At 44.0% G+C, this 27,732-nt stretch overlaps 1 protein-coding gene across 4 annotated transcripts in view; it reads left to right on the top strand.

The window, feature by feature from the left end:
* fgfrl1a (fibroblast growth factor receptor like 1a) overlaps positions 1 to 27,732 on the top strand; it is a 99,384-nt gene that overhangs the window by 7,809 nt on the left and 63,843 nt on the right. For 2 of the 4 annotated variants that reach the window (XM_090220382.1, XM_090220381.1), the window contains exons 3-4: positions 10,573 to 10,662; positions 11,032 to 11,115. The exons of the other annotated variants lie outside the window; for them this stretch is intronic. The gene's annotated coding sequence lies outside the window, so the exon portion shown is untranslated. The remainder of the gene's footprint in view (positions 1 to 10,572; positions 10,663 to 11,031; positions 11,116 to 27,732) is intronic. 4 annotated transcript variants of the gene reach the window in all.

The raw sequence follows: 27,732 nt of genomic DNA, 5'->3' as shown, positions 1-27,732 counted from the left end.
ATGCTGGGCAGCAGGTGGGTGAGGTGGCTGGGCAGCAGGAGGGTGAGGAGGCTGGGTAGCAGGAGGGTGAGGAGGCTGGGCAGCAGGAGGGTGAGGAGGCTGGGTAGCAGGAGGGTGAGGAGGCTGGGTAGCAGGAGGGTGAGGAGGCTGGGTAGCAGGAGGGTGAGGAGGCTGGGTAGCAGGAGGGTGAGGAGGGTGAGGAGGCTGGGCAGCAGGAGGGTGAGGAGGCTGGGCAGCAGGAGGGTGAGGAGGCTGGACAGCACATACTCTCACAGACAGTGCATTGTGTTGTACAGTGGTGAAACAATAGTTTATTGTTGGTGGCTGGAGCCTGTGTTTGGTCATTGCTACAGGTCAGAGGGCAGCAGGGAGTGTGCATGCCTGACCTTTCACCAGGGGCTTACAATAACACACCAGTCCTCCTGCAGATTCTGCTTTTTCTCCTCTTTGTGTGCCTTCAGAGAGTATTCACACCCCGGTACTTTTTCCACATTTTGTTGGGTTACAAAGTGGAATTAAAATGGATTTGATTGTCTTTGTCAATAATCTGCTCAAAATACGTTGTACTGTCAAATTTGAAGAAAAATTATAAAATGAATTTTTAAAAATATGAAAAATTGAACACTGTCTTGATTAGATACTGTACAGTGCTGTGAAAAAGTATTTGCACCCTTTCTGATTTTCTTTTTTTTTTCTTGCTATTTGTTTTGTACTGAATGTTATCAGATCTTCAACCAAAACCTAAAATTAGATAAACTCAGGGATCCTGAGTTTACCAATAACGAATACAATTATACTTTATTTTTTTATTTAATTTAACAAAGTTATGCAACACCCAATGCCCCTGTGTGAAAAAGTAATTGCCCCTTACACTCAATAACTGGTTGTACCACCTTTAGCTGCAATGACCACAACCAAACACTTCCTGTAGTTGTTGATCACTCTCTCACATCTCTGTGGAAGAATTGCTTTCACTCAGCAACATTTGGGGTTTTCAAGCATGAACTGCTTGTCTCAAGTCCTGCCACAACATCCCAATCGGTATTAGGTCTGGACTTTGACTAGGCCATTCCAAACCTTTTTAACCATTGTCATGTACAGCACATTCAGAAAGTGTTCAGACCCCATGACTTTTTCCACATTTTGTAATGTTCTGCTTTATTGTAAAATGGATTAAATGACATTTTTTGCTCATCAATCTACACACAATATCCCATAATACAAAGTGAAAACAGGTTTTTAGAAACTTTAGCAAAATTGTAAAAAAAAATAATAATAATAATAATAAGTATTCAGACCCTTTGCTCTGAGACTCGAAATTGAGCTCAGGTTCATCCTGTTTCCATCGATCATCTTTGAGATGTTTCTACAACTTGACTGGAGTCCACCTGTGGTAAATTCAATTGAATGGACATGATTTGGAAAGGCACACACCTGTCTATATTAGGTCCCACAGTTGGCCGTGCATGTCAGAGCAAAAACGAAGCCATGGGGTCGAAGGAATTGTCCTTAGATTTTCGAGCCTGGATTGTGTCGAGGCACAGATCTGGGGAAGGCTTCCAAACAATTTCAGAAGGACAGCCATCTCTGCAGCACTTCACCAATCAGGTCTTTATGGTAGAGTGGTCAGACGAAAGCCACTCTTCAGTAAAAGGCACATCACAGCCTGCTTGGGGTTTGTCAAAAGTCACCCAAAGGACTCTCAGACCATGAGGAACAAGATTCTCTGATCTGATGAAACCAAGATTGAATTATTTGGCCTGAATGCCAAGCCTCACATCAATGGCAGGGACTTTGAGACTAGTCAGGAATGAAGGGAAATATGAACGGAGCAAAGTACAGAGAGATCCTTGATGAAAACCTGCTCCAGAGCACTCAGGACCTCAGACTGGGGTGAAGGTTCACCTTCCAACAGGACAACGACGATTATTCTTTAAAAAATTATTCAAGCTCTATCAAGTTGGTTGTTGATCATTGCTAAACAACCATTTTCAAGTCTTGCCATAGATTTTCAAGCCGATTTAAGTCAAAACTGTAACTAGGCCACACAGGAACATTCAATGTCGTCTTGGTAATCAACTCCAGTGTATATTTGGCCTTGTGTTTTAGGTTATTGTCCTGCTGTAAGGTGAATTCCTCTCCCAGTGTCTGTTGGAAAGCGGACTGAACCAGGTTCTCCTCTAGGATTTTGTATGTGCTTAGCTTAATTTTGTCTCTATCAAAAATAAAATCCCTATTCCTTGCCGATGACAAGCATACCCACAACATGGTGCAACCACCACCATGCTTGACAATATGAAGTGTGTTAATCAGTGATGTGTTGTATTGGATTTGCCCCAAACATAACGCTCTGTATTCAGGATAAAAAAGTTAATTTCTTTGCCACATTTTTTGCAGGTTTTGCAATTACTTAATTGCCTTGTTGCAAACAGGATACCTATTTTGGAATATTTTTTTTCTGCACAATCTTCCTTCTTTTCACTCTGTAATTTAGGTTAGTATTGTGGAGTAACTACAATGTTGTTGATGCATCCTTAGTTTTCTCTTAGAACAGCCATTCAATTCTGTAACTGTTTTAAAATCACAATTGGCCTCAGGGTGAAATCCCTGAGCAGTTTCCTTCCTCTCTGGCAACTGAGTTAGGAAGGACACCTGTATCTTTGTGGTGACTGGGTGTATTGATACACCATCCAAAGTGTTATTAATAACTTCACCATGCTCAAAGCGATATTCAGCGTCTGCTTTTTTTATTTTTACCTATCTACCGATAGGTGCCCTTCTTTGTGAGGCATTGGAAAACCTCCCGGGTCGTTGTGGTTGAATTTGTACTTGAAATTGACTACCCTAGTGGCTCAGAGATCTTAAGGCACTGCTTCACAGTGCTTGAGGCGTCACTACAGACCCGGGTTTGATCCCAGGCTGTATCACAACGACTGTGACCGGGAGGCGCACAATTGGCTCAGCGTCTTCCGGGTTAGGGGAGGGTGTTAATTAAGAAGCGCGGTTTGACGGGTCATGTTTCCGAGGACACATGACTCGACCTTCGCCTCTCCCGAGCCCATTGGGGAGTTGCAGCGATGAGACAAGATGGTAATTGGATATCATGAAAAAGGGGGTAAAATACAAAAAAATTATAATAATAAAAGAACTTGACTACTTGATTGAGGGACTTTACAGATAATTGTAAATATGGGGTACAGAGATGAGGTAGTCATAAAAAAATCATGTTAAACACTATTATTGCACACAGAATCCATGCAACTTATTATGTGACTTGTGAGGCACATTTTTTGTCCTGAACTTATTTAAGTTTGCCATAACAAAGGGGTTGAATACCTTTTGACTCAAGATATTTTTTCATTTTTTTATTAATTTGTAAAAATCTAAATAAATGATTATTCCACTTTGACATATGGGGTATTGTGTGTAGGCCAGTGACACAACAATCGAAACCTTAATCCATTTTAAATTCAGGCTGTAACACAACATTATTTTGAAAAAGTCAAGGGGTGTGAATACTTTCTGAAGGCACTGTATATATGTATGCATGTACTTCCCTCCTCCCCCACCTTCCCAGCTGTTCTCCTGGTCGTATTACAAATGAGATGTTGAAAAGCAATCCCGGGACCGGAGACAGCTCTCCTTGTTTTCTTTAGGATTTTCTGTGTCAGTTTGTGTTGGGGCCTGCACCCCTAAGCAGGTGTGTGTGTGTGTGTGAGAGAGACTGTAAGGAAGGATGAGACAGAGAGAGAGAGAGAGAGAGACCCCCCCAAGCATTCTGGGACCTAAACTGAGCATTAACGTGATTGACGAATGGCAGTCATACTGTGTCCACTAGTGGTTTTCTAACCTCTCCTTGGGTAACCCCAGACATTTCACAATTTTGTTGTAATACTGAACTAGCTCACCTAATTCACCTATTCAAGGTCTTGATGATTAGTTGACAATTTGAATCAGGTGTGCTAGCTCTGGAATAGTTAAACTACATGGAATGGCTGGGGGTCCCAGAGCAGAGGAGAGGTTTGGAAACACCTGCTCTACACTACTTTTCTAAGTGTCCCAAATGGCACCCTATTCCCTACATAGTGCAATTCCTTTGGCCAGATCCCTATGTCGTGCACTATATAGGGAATAGGGTACCATTTGGGACACAGCCATACACTGAGTCAGTCTCTCCCTTTGCTGCATGCCGCTGGTTTGTTCAGAGTGTGGGACTAACCCAGTGCCCCCTGTGCTCTTTCTAAACAACCTGAACCAATCAGCCTCCACCGGCATTTCCTTTGGTACTGGGGTGAAAGGTCAGCTGTATTACCCCCCCCCCAAAAAAATGACCATAACAGCCACTTAATATCTGAGAGGTTTTGGTATGTCTGAATGACATCACAGAGCCCCACATAAGCTATGCTAATGTATGTCTGAATGACATCACAGAGCCCCCCATAAGCCCAGCTGATGTATATCTGAATGACATCACAGAGCCCCCCCCCCATAAGCCCAGGTGATATGTCTGAATGATATCATAGAGCCCCCCCCCCCATAAGCCCAGGTGATATGTCTGAATGATATCATAGAGCCCCTAATAAGCCCAGGTGATGTATTTCTGAATGACATCTGAGAGCCCCCCTCCGAAAGCCCAGCTGATGTATGTCTGAATGATATCATAGAGCCCCTAATAAGCCCAGGTGATGTATGTCTGAATGACATCACAGAGCCCCCCCCCCCCCATAAGCCCAGGTGATATGTCTGAATGATATCATAGAGCCCCTAATAAGCCCAGCTGATGTATTTCTGAATGACATCTGAGAGCCCCCCTCCGAAAGCCCAGCTGATGTATGTCTGAATGATATCATAGAGCCCCTAATAAGCCCAGGTGATGTATGTCTAAATGACATCACAGAGCCCCCCCCCCCCCCCCCCCCATAAGCCAGGTGATATGTCTGAATGATATCATAGAGCCCCTAATAAGCCCAGGTGATGTATGTCTAAATGACATCACAGAGCCCCCTCCCCCCCGCAAGCCCAGGGGGTGTATGTCTGAATGACATCACAAAGCCTCCCCCCCTGTAAGCCCAGGTGATGTATCGAAAAGCATAGCACACACACACACACACACACACACACACACACACACACATGGCTTGTTCATTACGCCAGCTGTCGGGGTGGAATCCACACTGCTGTTGGAATGTATAAGGAGTGTGGGAGTTGTGGGGTGGTTTGAAAGTTGGGAATTTGAAGGCTTTAGCAACTGAGGAGCTTGTGTTGCTTTGGCTGTTAGGTGCAGTGTTGTGGGTTTTTAAAGGATGCAGTCGGGACACAGACCCAGCCAAACCCATAGGCTCCAACCAGGAAATCTGAACCACCTGGCTGACTGGTTACCATCTACTGTATCTGCCTATGCTGCTCTGTACCATCACTCATTCATATATCCTTATGTACATATTCTTTATCCCCTCACACTGTGTACAAGACAGTAGTTTTGGAATTGTTAGTTAGATTACTTGTTGGTTATTACTGCATTGTCGGAACTAGAAGCACAAGCATTTCGCTACACTCGCATTAACATCTGCTAACCATGTGTATGTGACAAATAAAATTTGATTTGATTTGATCTGATTTGGTTCGAATTCAGTGGAGGAGCTTTGGGGTGTCAGGGTGGCTGTCTGGAGTGAATAGGCTTGCACCTGTGGGATTTCTCATCTGTTGCTGCCTCTTATATCTCTCCCCCAGTCTCATGGTGGATCAGGCCTGATAAAAGGACCATGTGATATGACGTGGCTCACTATGAGCAGCTGTCTTTTCCCCCAGTTTTAAATCCGTTGTTTGCTGGAGGTCTCGCTATTTCACAGTGTTGTTCTCACAGTTGGTTTGTCTTTAAGCTTAGGGCAACACCATCTATTGTCTCCCCCAGTCTTCCTCAATAGGATTTGAATGGGCCTGAGAAATGTGTGTTTCTCTAAGACCATGAAGTGAGAGACGTAAGCAGATCCTCTACAGGCTATTTAAACTTTGCACATTGGATGTCGCCCCCATTTCCTCTCTGTGTGTCTGTCTTTCTGTCTCTTCGGCATGGAATTCCACCACCATCACCCTCAGGTTGTGCAGATGGAAAACCTTGAGTGCTAGCCGTGATTATTTTCTGTGCACAAAGTTACACGAGCACAATGTTGAAGTCCTCTATTAACCATATATAATCCTCATATTCTGGCTCAGAGTTGTCACCTATTATCATACTGAGATTTATGTCAGAGACTAAAATATCTCTATTCTTCAGGGTCCCTATTTCAAAATACTTTAAGACCTTTAAGTCTTTTTTCTGGCTAGCTGCCCTGGGTTTTAAGACTTTAACTTTGAGAAGGGGAGAGGAGGAGATAGGGGGGAGAGCAGGGGCTTGGGGAGGCGCGGTCGTCGTCTCTGTGAGAGTGACCCCTGAATGACAGCAGCCGAGGGGGAAACGAACCTGAGGCCGTGGTGAACAGATCGACGGGCAGTGGTGAACAGAGTGCCATTCTGCCAGGGCCGTGGTGAACAGATCGACGGGCAGTGGCGAACAGAGTGCCACTCTGCCAGGGCCGTGGTGAACAGATCGACGGGCAGTGGTGAACAGAGTGCCACTCTGCCAGGGCCGTGGTGAACAGAGTGCCACTCTGCCAGGGCCGTGGTGAACAGATCGACGGGCAGTGGTGAACAGAGTGCCACTCTGCCAGGGCCGTGGTGAACAGATCGACAGGCAGTGGTGAACAGAGTGCCATTCTGCCAGGGCCGTGGTGAACAGATCGACGGGCAGTGGTGAACAGAGTGCCACTCTGCCAGGGCCGTGGTGAACAGATCGACGGGCCGTGGTGAACAGATCGACGGGCCGTGGTGAACAGAGTGCCACTCTGCCAGGGCCGCTGTGAACATCACTCCGTCGAGGACGTAACGCCACTCCTCTGGGGAGGAAACTCAGCCTCCACTGACAGCTACAAGTGGCAAGATGACTGATTCATTTGAGGCGATATTCTGGAACTGTTTGCACCGTGAGTGCCTCGGCCTGTCAATGGTCACTTTGTGGGCCCCTACCTGGCTCAGCCCCTGCCTCTGACTCATGGCATTCATGTCTAGTTGTGCCAATCCACACTGGCCCTCAACACACAGTCACACACCAAGGACAGCATCGTTGGTGGGGTGTGCGCCAAGTACTGCCGTCATCTCATATGATGAGTTCAACTATTACAAATGTTTGTGAGCTCATATTGTGTACATCCCTTATCTGGCTTAACCTATTTTCTTCTAAAAAAAACATGTTGTCAATGCTTTCTTTGTTGATTTGAGCTGACTGCTAGTTTGTATGTATGCCTCATTAAGATGTCAGTGATGAGTGCAAGATGAGAAAGGGAGATACACCTCAGTGCTTGTCTCTGTCTGTAGGTACACACAATTGTAATGTTTCCCTGAGGAACAGAGTTAGCCTCATTGTCAGGGCCAGGTTGCCCGGCACTCAATTGACTGGAAATTTCGGATGAAACCTCTTCTGACAGAGACCTGCGCATAACAAATTGAGTTAGTCATGTCTGAGAGGAGGTGAGGAATGTGTGAGAGAGGTAGCGGTCTGGGGTACATATGGGCGTGGGGGGTGTGTGTGTGTGGGGGGGTCTGGGGTACATATGGGGGTGAGGTGTGTGTGTGGGGGGGAATGCTGTCAGACAAGGAACCCAGTGGAGCAGATACATGGGGGAGGAGGACACGTGGGAGAGAGAATAGGAAGCATGTCTCCAAAGCCTTATCAAATTACAACATGTATTTTATTGTCCATTTGAATTTTAAGCATTTGAAGTAATTTTGGTTGTAATAATTCACACATGAAAACACAACTATTTAAAATATAACAAATTTTAATGTAAGAGTATCCATATCCCTGGCTTTATGAACTCAGACCTTTCTTCTGTCTTTATGGTGGCCAACGTGCAATCACTGGAGTAAACTGGATGAGCTCGGTTCGAGACTATCCTACCAACGGGACATTAAAAACTGTAATATTTTATGAGTCGACATGGATAATATACAGTTGCCTGGGTTTTGCGTGCATCAGCAGGACAGAACAGCTGCATCTGGTAAGACAAGGGGGGGTGTGTGTGTATTTGTCCATCACAGCTGGTGCACGATGTCTAATATTAAGGAAGTCTCGAGGTATTGCTCGCTTGAGGTAGAGTACCTCACGATAAGCTGTAGACCATACTATCTACCAAGAGAGTTTTCATCTATGTTTTTCTTAGCCGTCTATTTACCACCACAAACCGACACTGGCACTAAGACCGCACTAAACGAACTGTATAGGGCCATAATTAAAGAATAAAAATGCTCATCCAGAAGTGGTGCTCCTAGTGGCCGGAGTCTTCAATGCAGGAAAACTTAAATCCGTTTACCTCATTTCTACCAGCATGTCACATGTGCAACCAGAGGGGAAAATATCGAGACCACTTTTACTCCACACACAGAGACACTTACAAAGTTCTCCCTCGCCCTCCATTTGGCAGATCTGACCATAATTCTATCCTACTGATTACTGCTTGCAAGCAAAAACTAAAGCAGGAAGTACCAGTGACTCGCTCAATATGTAAGTGGTCAGATGACGCGGATGCTATGCTACAGGACTGTTTTGCTAGCACAGACTGGAATATGTTCTGGGATTCCTCCAGTGGCATTGAGGAGTATACCACATCAGTCACCGGCTTCATCAATAAGTGCATCGACAACGTCATCCCCACAGTGACCGTACGTACATATCCCAACCAGAAACCATGGATTACAGGCAACATCCGTACCGATCTAAAGGCTAGAGCTGCCGCTATGCCCTCAGATGAACTGTCAAACAGGCAAAGCATCAATACAGGACTACGATTGAATCCTACTATACTCGCTCTGACACTCTTTGGATGTGGCAGGGCTTGCAAACTAATACAGACAACAAAAGGAAACCCAGCCACAAGCTGCCCAGTAACGCGAGCCTACCAGACGAGCTGAATGCTTTTTATGCTCGCGACGAGGCAAGCAACACTGAAGCATGCATGAGAGCACCAGCTGTTCCAGATGATTGTGTGATCACGCTTTCCGTAGCCGATGTGAACAGACCTTTAAGCAAGTCAACATTCACAAGATCACGGGGCCAGAAGGATTACCAGGACGTGTACTTAGAACATGCACTGACCAACTGACAAGTGCCTTCACTAACTTTTTCAACCTCTCCCTGGCTGAGTCTGCAATACCTACATGTTTCACACCATAGATCCTGTTCCCAAGAAAGTGAAGGTAACTTGCCTAAATGGCTACCACCCCATAGCACTCACGTCAGTAGCCATGAAGTGATTTGAAAGGCTGGGCATAGCTCACATCAACACCATCATCCCGGAAAACCTAGACCAATTCACATACTGCCCCAACAGATCCTCAGATGATGCAATCTCAATTGAAATCCACACTGCCCTTTCCCACCTGGAAAAAAGGAATACTTACAGTTGAAGTCGGAAGTTTACATACACCAGTTTTTCACAATTCCTGACATTTAATCCTCGTAAAATGACCTAAAACAGTTAGGATCACCACTTTATTTTAAGAATGTGAAATGTCAGAGTAATAGTTGAGGGAATTATTTATTTCAGCTTTTATTTCATTCATCCCATTCCCAGTGGGTCAGAAGTTTACATACACTCAATTAGTATTTGGTAGCATTGCCTTTAAATTGTTTAACTTGGATCAAACATTTCGTGTAGCCTTCCACAAGCTTCCTACAATAAGTTGGGTGAATTTTGGCCCATTCCTCCTGAAAGAGCTGTTGTAACTGGGTCAGGTTTGTAGGCCTCCTTGCTCGCACACGCTTTTTCAGTTCTGCCCACAAATTTTCTATAGGTTGAGGTCAGGGCTTTGTGATGGCCACTCCAATAACTTGACTTTGTTGTCCTTAAGCCATTTTGCCACAAATTTGGAAGTATGCTTGGGGTCATTGTCCATTTGGAAGACCCATTTGTGACTAAGCTTTAACTTCCTGACTGATGTCTTGAGATGTTGCTTCAAAATATCCACGTAATCTTCCTTCCTCATAATGCCATCTATTTTGTGAAGTGCACCAGTCCCTTCTGCAGCAAAGCACATGATTCTGCCACCCCCATGCGTCACGGTTAGGATGGTGTTCTTTGACTTTTTCCTCTAAACATAACGACGGTCATTATGGCCAAACAGTTATATTTTTGTTTCATCAGACCAGAGGACATTTCTCCAAAAAGTACGATCTTTGTCCCTATGTGCAGACCGTAGTCTGGCTTTTTTATGGTGGTTTTGGAGCAGTGGCTTCTTCCTTGCAGAGCAGCCTTTCAGGTTATGTCGATATAGGACTCGTTTTACTGTGGATATAGATACTTTGTGTACCTGTTTCCTGCAGCATCTTCACAAGGTCCTTTGCTGTTGTTCTGGGATTGATTTACACTTTTCGCACCAGAGTACGTTCATCTCTAGGAGACAGAACGTGTCTCCTTCCACAGCGGTATGACGGCTGCGTGGTCTCATGGTGTTAATACTTGTGTACTATTGTTTGTACAGATGAAAGTGGTACCTTCAGGCGTTTGGAGTTCTTGGCTGATTTCCTTTGATTTTCCCATGATGTCAAGCAAAGAGGCACTAAGTTTGAAGGTAGGCCTTGAAATACATCCACAGGTACACCTCCAATTGACCCAAATTATGTTAATTAGCCTATCAGAAGCCTCTAAAGCCAAGACATCATTTTCTGGAATTTTCCAATGGTTAAAGGCACAGTCAATCCACTGGAATTGTGATACAATGAATTATAAGTGAAATAATCTGTCTGTAAACAATTTACTTGTGTCAAGTCGTAACTGACTTTCCAAAACTATAGTTTGTTAACAGGAAATTGGGGGACTGGTTGAAAAATGAGTTTTAATGACTCCAACATAAGTCTATGTCAACTTCTGACTTCAACTGTATGTGAGAATGCTGTTCATTGACTACAGCTCAGTGTCCTACACAATTGTGCCCACAAAGCTCATCACTAAGCTAAGGACCTTGGAACTTAACACCTCCGTCTGCAACTGGATCCTGCACTTCCTGACGGGCCGCCACCATGTGGTAAGTAGGAGACTGAACTGATTTGTCAAGGGTCCCCAGATCCTCAATAAGTTCTACAGCTGCACCATTGAGAGCGTCCTCGCCGGTTGCATCACCGCCTGGTATGGCAACTGCTCGACATCCGACCGTAAGGCGCTACAGTGGGTAGTGGGTGCAGCCCAGTACATCACTGGGGCCAAGCTTCCTGCCATCCAGGACCTATATACTTGTCGTTGTCAGAGGAAGGTCCAAAAAATTGCCAAAGATTCCAGCCACCTTAGTCATAGACTGTTCTCTCTGCTACCACACGGCAAGGGGTACCAGAGTGCCAAGTCTAGGTCCAAAAGGCTCCTTAACAGCTTCTACCCCCCAAAATAAGAATTTGTTCTTAACTGACTTGCCTGGTTAAATAAAGGTAAAAAAATAAAAAACTCAGACCTCTCATCTGTCTTCAAGATGGCAAATGCAAAGCTCCTCTTGTCTATTGTGTGTGTGGGTGGGTGGAGCTCTCCTCAGAATATATGCCCACTACTCCTGGTCTGCCTTCCATGTGCCTCTGCATACTAGGATGAGCCTGGAGAAACAGAATACTTTCATTATTTGTATCCTATTCTCAGCACAGATACTCTTTGTGTCCTGTGAAGTCCTGCTGCCACAGCAAAATCAAACAGGTACAGGCCAATAAGTCAAGGTTGGATGTGGTGAAGTGATGCAGTCATTTATCTCAGTCCTCAGACTTTGTACCGTTGATTTCTTTCTCACTCTCTCTCTCTTACAGCTGTCTTTCACAATTCAATTCAAAGTGTTTTATTGGCATGGGGAAATGTTTTACATTTCCAAAGCAAGTGAAATAGATAATAAACAAAAGTGAAATAAACAATAAAAATGAACAGTAAACATTACACTCACAAAAGTTCCAAAGGAATTTCAAATGTCATATTATGGCTATATACAGTGTTGTAACGATGTGCAAATAGTTAAAGTATAAAATATGGGTTGTATTTACAATGGTGTTTGTTCTTCACTGGTTGCCCGTTTCTTGTGGCAACAGGTCACACATTTTGTTGCTGTGATTGCAAACTGGTATTTCACACAATAGGTGTCGGAATTTATCAAAATTGGATTTGTTTTCAAATTCTTTGTGGGTCTGTATAATCTGTGGGAAATATGTCTCTAATATGGTCATACATTTGGCAGGAGGTTAAGAAGTACTGCTCAGTTTCCACCTCATTTTGAGGGCAGTGAGCACATAGCCTGTCTTCTCTTGAGAGCCAGGTCTGCATACCGCGGCCTTTCTCAATAGCAAGGCTATGTGCTCACTGAGTCTGTATGTACATAGTCAAAGCTTTCCTTCATTTTGGGTCAGTCACAGTGGTCAGGTATTCTCTCTCGCTCTCTGTCTCGCTCTCTGTCTGTCTGTCACTAGACCCAGTGCTGGAGGGGGGATGGGCTGCTACTCGTGGAGGGTCATTTTTAGCCACCCCCAGTAAAATACTGTGTAAAGCTCCATAGTGGCAGTGTAATAGTAGTTGTAGCCTTTAACACAGTTGCTGCCAGCTTCTCTCCCTCCAGAACCCAGGTCACAGGCCTGGGAATTATCTGCAAACTTTACATTTTTGTATCACTCCTTTCGCTTCCAGTACATCTGGATACTTGTCATTCAGGCCCAAGTTTTCTTCCAATAGATTCTAGTAAAATTCTTAACTTTTTGATTGAACTCCTTCTCAGGTTCTTGCCTTTTTGGTTACTCTTTTAAAATGCTTCTGAAACCATTTCCCCCCCACTGTATGTCCAGGGCATGTTCCAGGTCTGATGGCATCATTTCTTAATTTGTTGATCTGTTCACTTGAAAAACGACAGATGTGTTTGTAGATTTTGCACAAAACTAGTGGTAATTGGGGGGTCTGGATTACTTCCAGTACCCAGATCACTTACTGCCATTACTCAGAGCAAGGACAATGGAGTTCGTACTGTGGTATTGAGAAAGACCTGTAAGTGTCTGGGTGAAGTCCTGCTGCTTGTGGTTCTCATGATGACATGGTCAGGATTTTTGTCCCTCTGAATCCCATGGACACATGGCCTCTTCTTTAAATCAAAATCTAATTATATTTGTCACATGCTTCTTAAACAACAGGTGTAGACTAACAGTGAAATGCTTACTTACGGGTCATTCCCAACAATGCAGAGGGAAAAATAGAGAAATAGTCGAAAAAGAATAACACAAGGAATGCAGGGATACGAGGTAGTTGAGGTAGATATGTACATATAGGTAGGGATAAAGTGACTAGGCAACAGGATAGATAATAAACAGTAGCAGCCGCGTATGTGATGAGTCAAAAGAGTTAGCCTATTTCCAAACCAGGCAGTTAGAATGTTCTTACTCAGGCAGAACAATGATGCATCGCTGAAACATCATTACAGGAAATAAGTGTTGGAGGGCTGCGTCACAGGAGCACTGATGTTTAATTTTTGCCTGACACACTCAGACTCACACTCTCACTCACACTCTCTCTCACACTCCTCCGATCTGCCCTGCTCCTGAAAACAGCAAGTGGAACTTTAAAGACTGTGCGCAATCTGCTGACTGGTCGGTGTGGAAACATGATCGGCTCAGTGCCCACACCCCTCAGCTTTCCCAGAACCCTATGATGCTAACACTGAGGCCCTCCACCAGCCCAGAATTGCAGGGCTCCTGAAGGGAGAAGGAGACACAGGCTGGATCAGTCTCTCTCCCTTTCTTTCTCTCTCCCCATCTCTCTCTACCCCCCTCCTCTCTCTCTCACACTCCTCCGCTCTCATTTAACAAATATGACGAGGACCAGAAGGCACTGTAGTAACTACACCATTCTTTATTATTATTGATCTGTATTTCAGGAGGGTCTCTTCAAAATTCCTTTCAGATGAGTCAGTTCAGTAAAGGTGTGACCAGTCTTACTCTGAGGAAAGTGTGGCTACTCTTTAAGTTCACAGTCTTTAATGTAAACGTAACCACCTCCCAACCCCGGGCCAGTGTTAACTGTCATGCTTTACCAATTTGGAGCAATTGACCTATTGACAGCTGTAGAAATGAGCACTCTTTACCTGTGAAAAGGATAGGCGGTGCAGTCTGTCTACCTGTGTAGTCATCACTCTGCACCCAGGGCTATAGGGAAGGAGAGAGCAAAGAGGGAGATGGGGCTCTCAGTTGGTCTTCGGATAGCTATGGGTGTGTGGAATAGAGAGCGTGCGTATTGGCTTTCCTATGAGCCGACTATTGTGATGGGCCCTTCTGTTGGGAAACTAAATGTCTGAAATGTATTGTCCCACCATCGTTCCCTAACCTTTATCTTGGCTTCATGCCAAATGGTGCCCAATTCCCTAAATAGTGAACTACAGCCCTGGGCCCTGTAACGGTTTTCTTCATCTGAAGGAGAAGCGGACCAAAATGCAGCGTGGTGGTTATTCATGTTTTTAATAAAGACGACTGACTATACATGAACAGAATAAACAAAACAAGAAAAGTGACAACCTAAACAGTCCTATCTGGTGCAAACACAGAGACAGGAACAATCACCCACAAACACACAGTGAAACCCAGGCTACCTAAATATGGTTCCCAATCAGAGACAATGACTAACACCTGCCTCTGATTGAGAACCATATCAGGCCAGACATAGAAATAGACAAACAAGACATCCAACATAGAATGCCCACTCAGATCACACCCTGACCAACCAAAACATAGAAACATACAAAGCAAACTATGGTCAGGGTGTGACAGGCCCTGGTCAAAAGTGGTGCACTCTATTGGAAATAGGGTGCCATTTGGGATGCAGGCCATGAGAACCTGCTCTAATGAGAGGAAGGTTAAGAGACCAAACAGACCCAGTATGTTGCTGTTGGCTCTGCAGAGCCCAGGGTGGCAACATGAGAACCCACCAGGGCCCAAGGTGGCAAGATGAGAACCCACCAGAGCCCAGGGCCCAAGGTGAAAACATGAGAACCCACCAGGGCACAGGGCCCAAGGTGGCAACATGAGAACCCACCAGGGCCCAGGGTGGCAAGATGAGAACCCACCAGAGCCCAGGGCTCAAGGTGGCAACATGAGAACCCACCAGGGCCCCGGGTGGCAACATGATAACCCACCAGGGCCCAAGGTGACAACATGATAACCCACCAGAGCCCAGGGCCCAAGGTGGCAACATGAAAACCCACCCGCTCCTCATTCCTCCCCGCTTAAGGGGAGGTTAGGGTTAGAGACCCAATCAGCTTTTCCCTTCGCCCCTCTGTCGGCTTCTCTCTGCTTTCTCGGCCCACTTCAGACAGTCACTATAATCTGGAAGCTCAAGGACTGGGCCTAAGGACTAAGGAGTTTACATGTTAAGCATTATGCCAGTGTTTCAAAGTATGCGTGTGTATTAATGATTCCCTAGGAATTATGTGACTTAGAGATGGATTGAAAGTGAACAAACAGGCTGATCTATCCCTTTAGAAGGAGTGCTGTGCCGTTGCCTAGGATACAATCACTATTTTGCATCCTATGTCTACAGTCACCTAACACCATCACATGTCTACAGTCACCTAACACCATCCCATGTCTACAGTCATCTAACACCATCAAGTTGTTGGTGAAATCATCTCACGACCAGTTCCAACCCAGCATGTAGGCCTATGTCCTTCTTTTCCGTACCACACACTCATCTTAAATTATTGATTCATTTTATAAATGTATTGCTGTTTTTAACAACATATTTCCATCATATGGGTGTTAATGTCTATAGGGTTGGTGTTCATCTCTATAGACTTGGTGTTAATGTCTATAGAATAGACTTGGTGTTATTGTCTATAGACTAGACTTGTGTTAATGTCTATTGACTTAGTGTTAATGTATATAGACTTGGTGTTATTGTCTATAGACTAAACTTGGTGTTATTGTCTATAGTCTAGACTTGTTGTTAATCTATATAGACTTGTTGTTAATGTATATAGACTTGTTGTTAATGTATATAGACTTTGTGTTAATGTCTATAGACTTGGTGTTTATGTCTATAGGCTTGGTGTTCATGTCTATAGAATATACTTGGTGTTATTGTCTATAGACTAGGCTTGGTGTTCATGTCTATAGAATATACTTGGTGTTATTGTCTATAGACTAGGCTTGGTGTTCATGTCTATAGAATATACTTGGTGTTATTGTCTATAGACTAGGCTTGGTGTTCATGTCTATAGAATATACTTGGTGTTATTGTCTATAGACTAGGCTTGGTGTTCATGTCTATAGAATATACTTGGTGTTATTGTCTATAGACTAGGCTTGGTGTTAATTTCTATAGAATATACTTGGTGTTATTGTCTATAGGCTTGGTGTTAATGCCTATAGACTAGGCTTGGTGTTATTGTCTATAGACTAGACTTGGTGTTAATTTCTATAGAATATACTTGGTGTTATTGTCTATAGAATATACTTGGTGTTATTGTCTATAGACTAGACTTGGTGTTATTGTCTATAGACTAGACTTTGTGTTAATGTATATAGACTAGACTTGGTGTTAAATTCTATAGGCTTGGTGTTAATGTCTATAGACGTTGTGTTATTGTCTATAGACTAGACTTGGTGTTAATGTATATAGACTAGACTTGGTGTTAAATTCTATAGGCTTGGTGTTAATGTCTATAGACTTGGTGTTATTGTCTATAGACTAGACTTGGTATTATTGTCTATAGACTAGACATGGTGTTAATGCCTGAAGGCTTGGTGTTTAGGTCTATAGGTTTTGTGTTAATTTCTATAGACTAGGCTTGGTGTTAATGCCTATAGACTAGGCTTGGTGTTATTGTCTATAGGGTTTGTGTCCATGTCTAGACTGGGCTTGGTGTTAATGCCTATAAACTAGACTTGGTGTTACTGTCTATAGACTAGGCTTGGTGTTACTGTCTATAGACTAGGCTTGGTGTTATTGTCTATAGGGTTGGTGTTTCTGCCTATAGACTAGACTTGGTGTTACTGTCTATAGACTAGGCTTGGTGTTATTGTCTATAGGGTTGGTGTTTCTGTCTATAGGGTTTGTGTTACTGTCTGTAGACTAGGCTTGGTTTTATTGTCTATAGGATTTGTGTTAATGTCTATAGACTAGGCTTGGTGTTAATGCCTATAGACTAGGCTTGGTGTTAATGTATATAGACTAGGCTTGGTGTTAATACCTATAGACTAGGCTTGGTGTTAATGTCAATAGACTAGGCTTGGTGTTAATGTATATAGACTAGGCTTGGTGTTAATGTATAGAGACTAGGCTTGGTGTTAATGTATATAGGCTTGGTGTTGATGTATATAGGCTTGGTGTTAATGTATATAGGCTTGGAGTTAATGTATATAGGCTTGGTGTTGATGTATATAGGCTTGATGTTAATGTATATAGGCTTGGTGTTAATACCTATAGACTAGGCTTGGTGTTATTGTCTATAGACTAGGCTTGGAGTTAATGTATATAGGCTTGGTGTTAATACCTATAGACTAGGCTTGGTGTTATTGTCTATAGACTAGGCTTGGTGTTATTGTCTATAGACTAGGCTTGGTGTTAATGCCTATAGACTAGGCTTGTTGTTAATACCTATAGACTAGGCTTGGTGTTAATGTCAATAGACTAGGCTTGGTGTTAATGTATATAGACTAGGCTTGGTGTTAATGTATATAGACTAGGCTTGGTGTTAATGTATATAGGCTTGGTGTTAATACCTATAGACTAGGCTTGGTGTTATTGTCTATAGACTAGGCTTGGTGTTAATGTCAATAGACTAGGCTTGGTGTTAATGTAAATAGACTAGGCTTGGTGTTAATGTATATAGACTAGGCTTGGTGTTAATGTATATAGGCTTGGCGTTAATACCTATAGACTAGGCTTGGTGTAAATGTATATAGGCTTGGTGTTAATGTCAATAGACTAGGCTTGGTGTTAATACCTATAGACTAGGCTTGGTGTTAATGTCAATAGACTAGGCTTGGTGTTAATACCTATAGACTAGGCTTGGTGTTATTGTCTATAGACTAGGCTTGGTGTTAATGTATATAGGCTTGGTGTTAATACCTATAGACTAGGCTTTGTGTTATTGTCTATAGACTAGGCTTGGTGTTAATACCTATAGACTAGGCTTGGTGTTAATGTATATAGGCTTGGTGTTAATGTCAATTGACTAGGCTTGGTGTTAATACCTATAGACTAGGCTTGGTGTTATTGTCTATAGACTAGGCTTGGAGTTAATGTATATAGGCTTGGTGTTAATACCTATAGACTAGGCTTGGTGTTAATGTATATAGGCTTGGTGTTGATGTATATAGGCTTGGTGTTAATGTATATAGGCTTGGTGTTGATGCCTATGGACTAGGCTTGGTGTTAATGTCAATAGACTTGGCTTGGTGTTAATGCCTATAGACTAGGCTTGGTGTTAATGCCTATAGACTAGGCTTGTTGTTAATACCTATAGACTAGGCTTGGTGTTATTGTCTATAGACTAGGCTTGGTGTTAATGTATATAGGCTTGGTGTTAATACCTATAGACTAGGCTTGGTGTTATTGTCTATAGACTAGGCTTGGTGTTAATGTATATAGGCTTGGTGTTAATACCTATAGACTAGGCTTGGTGTTATTGTCTATAGACTAGGCTTCGTGTTAATACCCATAGACTAGGCTTGGTGTTAATGTCTATAGGCTAGGCTTGGTGTTAATGCCTATAGACTAGGCTTGGTGTTATTGTCTATAGACTAGGCTTGGAGTTAATGCCTATAGACTAGGCTTGGTGTTAATGCCTATAGACTAGGCTTGGTGTTAATGTCTATAGACTAGGCTTGGTGTTAATGTCTATAGACTAGACTATGTTCTAGGATGGTGTGGTAGTGTTAACCTGTGGTCTGGTATGGTGTGGTAGGGTTAACCTGTTGTCTGGTATGGTGTGGTAGGGTTAACCTGTTGTCTGGTATGGTGTGGTAGGGTTAACCTGTGGTCTGGTATGGTGTGGTAGGGTTTACCTGTGGTCTGGTATGGTGTGGTAGGGTTAACCTGTTGTCTGGTATGGTGTGGTAGGGTTAACCTGTGGTCTGGTATGGTGTGGTAGGGTTAACCTGTGGTCTGGTATGGTGTGGTAGGGTTAACCTGTGGTCTGGTATGGTGTGGTAGGGTTAACCTGTTGTCTGGTATGGTGTGGGAGGGTTAACCTGTGGTCTGGTATGGTGTGGTAGGGTTAACCTGTGGTCTGGTATGGTGTGGTAGGGTTAACCTGTGGTCTTGTATGGTGTGGTAGGGTTAACCTGTGGTCTGGTATGGTGTGGTAGGGTTAACCTGTTGTCTGGTATGGTGTGGTAGGGTTAACCTGTGGTCTGGTATGGTGTGGTAGGGTTAACCTGTGGTCTGGTATGGTGTGGTAGGGTTAACCTGTGGTCTGGTATGGTGTGGTAGGGTTAACCTGTGGTCTGGTATGGTGTGGTAGGGTTAACCTGTGGTCTGGTATGGTGTGGTAGGGTTAACCTGTTGTCTGGTATGGTGTGGTAGGGTTAACCTGTGGTCTGGTATGGTGTGGTAGGGTTATCCTGTGGTCTTTTATGGTGTGGTAGGGTTAACCTATGGTCTGGTATGGTGTGGTAGGGTTAACCTATGGGGATGGTAGGGTTATTCTGTGTCTGGGATGATGTGGTAGGGTTAACCTATGGGGATGGTAGGGTTATTCTGTGTCTGGGATGATGTGGTAGGGTTAACCTATGGGGATGGTAGGGTTATTCTGTGTCTGGGATGATGTGGTAGGGTTAACCTATGGGGATGGTAGGGTTATTCTGTGTCTGGGATGATGTGGTAGGGTTAACCTATGGGGATGGTAGGGGTATTCTTTGGTCTTGGTGTGGTAGGACTATCAGTTTTCACCAGGCTCACCCTGACCTCCTGAAGGCGAAGACTCTGGCACAGAGAACACATTAGACCTAAGTCCTGCTTAAGAGTTCATAATCAAAAACATTCTACAGATCCCAACTCCCTTTCTCCAAGCTCAGAGTACAGGCGCATGCCAACAGCTTGTTGTGCATTGGACTCTTCGACAGACCAAATGTCTCTATCGGACTCACTGGCCAATAGACAGTGTATCTGCTGTGGAATTCTTCCTCTTCCTTACAGTCTATGATCAGAGCCCAGACTCTCCAGGATACAAGGACAGTCGCACCTCATTGACAATGTTAATCACCACTGGTCAGTGGACGGAACCGAGGCCGAGGCCGAGAGAGAGAGAGAGACAGAGACAGAGAGACAGAGACAGAGACAGAGAGACAGAGACAGAGACAGAGACAGAGACAGAGACAGAGAGACAGAGAGACAGAGAGAGGGTTACTGGAAGGAATTATACTTCTGTTGGCCTTACTTGGAATTCTGGACTTCACTTTCTTTCCTTTCATTAGTAGGCATTCTAGACATGCATGTTGACTCCCTCTGTACCTTAAGCCAGAATTTTGACACCCTCCGTACCTTAAGCCAGCATGTTGACTCCCTCCGTACCTTAAGCCAGCATGTTGACTCCCTCCGTACCTTAAGCCAGAATTTTGACACCCTCCGTACCTTAAGTCAGTATGTTGGCTCCCTCCTTACCTTAAGCCAGCATGTTGACTCCCCCTGTACCTTAAGCCAGAATTTTGACACCCTCCGTACCTTAAGCCAGCATGTTGACTCCCTCTGTACCTTAAGTCAGTATGTTGGCTCCCTCCATACCTTAGCCAGCATGTTGACTCCCTCTGTACCTTAAGCCAGAATTTTGACACCCTCCGTACCTTGAGCCAGCATGTTGACTCCCTCTGTACCTTAAGCCAGCATGTTGACTCCCTCTATACCTTAAGCCAGCATGTTGACTCCCTCTATACCTTAAGCAAGTATGTTGACTCCCTCTGTACCTTAAGCCAGTATGTTGGCTCCCTCTATACCTTAAGCCAGCATGTTGACTCCCTCTATACCTTAAGCCAGTATGTTGGCTCCCTCTATACCTTAAGCCAGTATGTTGGCTCCCTCTATACCTTAAGCCAGTATGTTGGCTCCCTCTATACCTTAGCCAGTATGTTGGCTCCCTCTATACCTTAGCCAGTATGTTGGCTCCCTCCATACCTTAGCCAGCATGTTAACTACCTCTGTACCTTAGCCAGTATGTTTGCTCCCTCTATACCTTAGCCAGTATGTTGGCTCCCTCTATACCTTAAGCCAGTATGTTGGCTCCCTCTATACCTTAGCCAGTATGTTGGCTCCCTCTGTACCTTAGCCAGTATGTTTGCTCCCTCTATACCTTAAGCCAGTATGTTGGCTCCCTCTATACCTTAGCCAGTATGTTGGCTCCCTCCATACCTTAGCCAGCATGTTAACTACCTCTGTACCTTAGCCAGTATGTTTGCTCCCTCTATACCTTAGCCAGTATGTTGGCTCCCTCTATACCTTAAGCCAGTATGTTGGCTCCCTCTATACCTTAAGCCAGTATGTTGGCTCCCTCTATACCTTAGCCAGTATGTTGGCTCCCTCTATACCTTAAGCCAGTATGTTGGCTCCCTCTATACCTTAAGCCAGTATGTTGGCTCCCTCTATACCTTAGCCAGTATGTTGGCTCCCTCTATACCTTAAGCCAGTATGTTGGCTCCCTCTATACCTTAAGCCAGTATGTTGGCTTCCTCTATACCTTAAGCCAGTATGTTGGCTCCCTCTATACCTTAGCCAGCATGTTAACTACCTCTGTACCTTAGCCAGTATGTTGGCTCCCTTTATACCTTAGCCAGTATGTTTGCTCCCTCTATACCTTAGCCAGTATGTTGTCTCCCTCTATACCTTAGCCAGTATGTTGTCTCCCTCTATACCTTAGCCAGTATGTTGGCTCCCTCTATACCTTAGCCAGCATGTTAACTACCTCTGTACCTTAGCCAGTATGTTGGCTCCCTCTATACCTTAGCCAGTATGTTGGCTCCCTCTATACTTTAGCCAGTATGTTGGCTCCCTTTATACCTTAGCCAGTATGTTGGCTCCCTCTATACCTTAAGCCAGTATGTTGGCTCCCTCTATACCTTAGCCAGTATGTTGGCTCCCTTTATACCTTAGCCAGTATGTTTGCTCCCTCTATACCTTAAGCCAGTATGTTGGCTCCCTCTATACCTTAGCCAGTATGTTGGCTCCCTCTATACCTTAAGCCAGTATGTTGGCTCCCTCTATACATTAAGCCAGTATGTTGGCTCCCTCTATACCTTAGCCAGTATGTTGACTCCCTCTATACCTTAAGCCAGTATGTTGGCTCCCTCTATACCTTAAGCCAGTATGTTGACTCCCTCTATACCTTAGCCAGCATGTTAACTACCTCTGTACCTTAGCCAGTATGTTGGCTCCCTCTATACCTTAAGCCAGTATGTTGGCTCCCTCTATACCTTAAGCCAGTATGTTGACTCCCTCTATACCTTAAGCCAGTATGTTGACTCCCTCTATACCTTAAGCCAGTATGTTGGCTCCCTCTATACCTTAAGCCAGTATGTTGACTCCCTCTATACCTTAAGCCAGTATGTTGACTCCCTCTATACCTTAAGCCAGTATGTTGGCTCCCTCTATACCTTAAGCCAGTATGTTGACTCCCTCTATACCTTAAGCCAGTATGTTGACTCCCTCTATACCTTAAGCCAGTATGCAGTTAAAGGAAATAAAGATAAATGGATTATGCGGCTGGAAGAGAGATCCATAGAGATGAGGGATATAGAAACAGGCTACCTCTTTAAGCTACACTATATACAGTATATATATAACAAAACAAGTATGTGGACAATCCTTCAAATTGGTGGATTTGGCTGTTTCAACCACACGTGTTGCTGACATGTGTATAAAATTGAGCACACTGCCATGCAATCTCCATAGACAAACGTTGACAGTAGACTTTCAACGTGGCACGGTCATAGGATGCTACCTTTCCAACAAGTCCGTTTGTCAAATTTCTGCCCTGCTAGAGCTGCCCCGGTCAACTGTAAGTGCTGTTATTATGAAGTAGAAATGTCTAGGAGAAAAAAAGGCTCAGCCACGAAGTGGTAGGCCACACAAGCTCACAGAATGGGACTGCCGAGTGCTGTCCTCAGTTGCAAAACTCACTACCGAGTTCAAACTCCCTCTGGAATCAACGTCAGCACAAGAACTGTTCGTCGGGTACTTCATGAAATGGGTTTCCATAGCCGAGCAGCCGCACACAAGCCTAAGATCACCATGCGCAATGCCAAGCATCGGCTGGATTAGTGTAGAGTAAGCTGCCATCGGACTCTGGAGCAGTGAAAACCGGTTCTCTGGAGTGATGAATCACGCTTCACCATCTGACAGTCTGACTGACTAATCTGGGTTTGGCGGATGCCAGGAGAACTCTACCTGCCCGAATGCATAGTGCCAACTATAAAGTTTGGTGGAGGAGGAATAGTGGCCTAGGGCTGTTTTTCATGGTTCGGGCTAGGCCCCTTAGTTCCAGTGAAGGGAAACCTTAACGCTACAGCATACAATGACATTCTAGACGATTCTGTGCAACAGTTTGGGGAAGGCCCTTTCCTGTTTCAGCATGACAATGCCCCTGTGCACAAAGCGAGGTCCATAAAGAAATGGTTTGTCAAGATCAGTATGGAATAACTTGACTGGCCTGGAAGGAGTCCTGAACTCAACCCCATCGAACTGCTTTGGGATGAATTGGAATGCAGACTGCGAGCCAGGCCTAATCACCCAACATCAGTGCTTGACCTCACTAATGCTCTTGTGGCTGTGTGGAAGCAAGTGCCCGCAGCATCGTTCCAACATCTAGTGGAAAGCCTTCCCAGAAGAGTGGAGGTTGTTATAGCAGCAAAAGGGGGACCAACTCCATATTAATGCCCATGATTTTGAAATTAGATGTTTGACGAGCCGGTGTCCACATACTTTTGGCCATGTAGTGTACTTTAGATCCCCCAAGTGGAGCCAGCAGCAGCAGCATAGGGTAAGGCATTTAGGTTTAAATGGACAAAACAGATTGTGTTTTAAAAGGTCCAGCCTGCAATTTCCTCTCCCCACAATTCCCTATCATCCCCTCACACAACTCTTTCTCTCTTTCCTTTTCTCGCTCTCTCTCGCTCTCTCGCTCTCTCACCCTTGTGCTCTCTCTCTCTCTCTGATGTATACACACACACACAAAGCAAACGTGACCTGCAATCACACTGACAGACAATCTCATGAAAAACATGTTTTTTGGTAGTTTCTGTTTAATTCCCCTAGAGAGAGGTTAAACGGTATGTGGACTCAACTCCCTCCATACCTTAAGCCAGTATGTTGACTCCCTCTATACCTTAAGCCAGTATGTTGACTCCCTCTATACTTTAAGCCAGTATGTTGACTCCCTCTGTAACTTAAGCCAGTATGTTGACTCCCTCTATAATTTAAGCCAGTATGTTGACTCCCTCTATAACTTAAGCCAGTATGTTGACTCCCTCTATACTTTAAGCCAGTATGTTGACTCCCTCTGTACTTTAAGCCAGTATGTTGACTCCCTCCGTACTTTAAGCCAGTATGTTGACTCCCTCCGTACTTTAAGCCAGTATGTTGACTCCCTCTATACTTTAAGCCAGTATGTTGACTCCCTCCTTACCTTAAGCAAGTGTGTTGACTCCCTCTATACTTTAAGCCAGTATGTTGACTCCCTCTATACCTTAAGCCAGTATGTTGACTCCCTCTTTAACTTAAGCCAGTATGTTGACTCCCTCCTTACCTTAAGCCTTGTGTTGTCTTAAGAGTCAAAAATGACCCGCCACTATGTTTAACAGCAGAGAAATTTGATGATTTTTCCTAGAGTGACCCCAACATTAGAAAAAGTGAAACATCACCTTTGTTCATATTTCCATGAAAGCTGTACACCACCAGGGTACAAAGATTGTCTTAGGGTCATTTTTGACCCGGCAGTTATAAAATAATTTACACACCACAAAGACACACACACACACACACATGCACACAATGAGAAATGGAGACTATGTGTGCTACTGATTGAACTCAGACAAAACTAAAACTTTCTTGCGCATGTGCAGCATCTCCCCTCCACGACCCCACACATGACTCAAGTTCACAGACAAATTTTTTTTTAAAATTCTGACAAAATAAACAACATTTCAGACAAAATAAAAGTTTCTTGAAAGCATTGTTTACTAATGGGGAATGCAGTCAGAGGCTATAAAGGTGCTGCAGATTGTAGTCCCCCCAGTTCTCTCTTTGCTGAAGCCATGAATGCACGTTTCAGTGCCCAGCAGGTCCAGGAGGAACAAGAGAACAGTGATTTAAAAGAGGAGGTGTCTGAAGAAGAAGATGGGGAAGAATATAACCCAGAGCACGATGCATCATCTTCAGATGAAAAATAAATCCCCCAAGCTGAAAGAGAGACATTTTTGTCGAAGAACAGCAAAATAACATTGTCCTTGTCACCATATGACAACCAGGGCAGGATGGCAGCACAAAATGTCATAAGGATGACCCCAGGGCCCACATGTGACAATTTCTTCACCTCTTATGAACTCAGCCAGCAGCTCCTGAAGAGAAACATCACCATGGTTGGCACAGTTAGAAAGAACAAGCCCACCCCCACTCTAGTTTCTTACGTCTTACGTCCCAAAGAAGAACAAGAATGTGGTCCTCCTGAGCACACTGCACAAAACGTCTGAGATCAGTGATCGTGAGGACAGGAAGCAAGCCATCATCCTGGACTACAACCACAACAAAGGAGGCGTGGACAATCTGGACAAGGTGATTGGAACTTACAGCTGCAGGAGGATGACTGCCCGCTGGCCCCTAGTCATCTTCCATAATATCGTTGATGTGTCCTCATACAATGCCTTTGTGATATGGAACAAGATCCTCCCTACCTGGATGCCCGATCAGCAGAACAAGAGGAGGGTGTTCCTGGAGCAGCTAGGAAAGGGACTTGTAACCACATACATTCAAAGAAGGGAGCCCCTCGCCAGCACAGCAGCCTCTTAAACGCTTGTGAAAGCTGTTCAGGGGGCTGAATCTTGTCCTGATCCACCTGAGGCTGCAGCTGGAGCAGACAAGAGGAGGAGATGCCAGTTATGCCCCCCAAAGAAGGACTGTAAAACAAATACTATGTGCTGCCCATGTGATAAATACATCTGCAAAGTCCAGGCACACACACTTGCATACTGTTCTACATGTGCTAATTAGAGTTGGTTGATTTATGTTCTTCACGTTTTTGTTTTGTATCTATTTTATTATTATTTATTGTTGTTGTTTATACACCTTGTGGGTGGGGGCTAGGGTTGCAAAGGGTCGGAAACCTTTTGGTAAATGTCCGGAATTTTCAAAAAAGTTGTCTTATAACAGTGAACCTTTTTTGTGGGATACACATAAGGCAATTCTAGGTCTTGTGGCATATTATGGTTAAACTATCCCCAATTCAATCGAATTGCAACCCTCTCCATGCACAGTGCAACTGATGATCAAGATCTTGTACACTCATGAGATGCTATTGAGCCCACACTACTTCACTATCTAAGCCAAGCACTACATGCTTTCTGGTAAGTTTTGATTACAATACTGGGTGGGGTGAATATATTTTATATGACATACATAATTTTTTGTTAACTAGTAAATAGTAGACTACAGCAAAGTGTGTTTAAATCATTTCTAACTTAACAATTTCTGCTAGTTAATTTTTGCTACCATGTGGGTTTTAGCGTGCTTGAGCCTGCTAACTGAGGAGTGTTAATTCACCTGTTTCCATAGATAGATGTTTCATTTTAAAACATTTCAACAAATATGTTGTTTAATCTAACTGCTTAACTATTTATTTGTAAATTAATTTGTATTTCTTTTTTTTTCTAATTTGTTTCTAATCTTTACAGGAAAATGCCATGGGCACTATCTAATGTGTGGAGACATTTCACTGCAGCTAATGTAGAAGGAAAAGCTGTGTACATTTGCAAATACTGTCCCAAATCATAGGTGAAGAATGCAACAAAGATGCAGAATCATCTGGCCAAGTGCATAAAGTTCCCTCAGCGCTCACAACAAGAAACCTCTGACAAAAGTCCCTCTACTTCTATCCGAGGGGAAAATCATGAATCAGACACCTTATCGATAGCAACAGCTCATGGTCATCCTTTTTTATTCAATGGAGGAGCGTAGTCAGAAAAATGCTGATGAATGTCTTGCTCGAGCTGTGTATGCAACTGGTTCACCTCTGATGCTCACAGGCAATGGGTATTGGAAGAGATTTCTGAATGTTCTTCGCCCAGCATATACCCCTCCAACCAGACATGCTTTATCTACTCATTTGCTGGATGCAGAGTACAACAGAGGTCAAGTGAAGGTCAAGAAAATCATAGAGAAAGTAGACTGTATTGCAATCATCTCGAATGGTTGAATGTTCGTGGGCAAGGAGTAATTAACTACATCATCTCCACCCCTCAACCAGTATTCTACAAGAGCACAGACACAAGGGACAACAGACACACCGGTCTCTACATCGAGATGAGCTAAAGGCAGTCATCAATGACCTTGGACCACAGAAGGTATTTGCACTGGTGACAGACAGTGCTGCGAACAGAAGGCTGCTTGGTCTAAAGTGGAGGAGTCCTACCCTCATATCACACCCATTGGCTGTGCTACTCATGCA

The sequence above is a fragment of the Oncorhynchus mykiss genome, chromosome 25, assembly GCF_057628025.1.
Source record: "Oncorhynchus mykiss isolate SJ-2025 chromosome 25, ASM5762802v1, whole genome shotgun sequence".
Taxonomy (NCBI): domain Eukaryota; kingdom Metazoa; phylum Chordata; class Actinopteri; order Salmoniformes; family Salmonidae; genus Oncorhynchus; species Oncorhynchus mykiss.
Note: the sequence above shows the minus strand (reverse complement) of the source record. Positions and strands in the feature narration are given on the sequence as shown.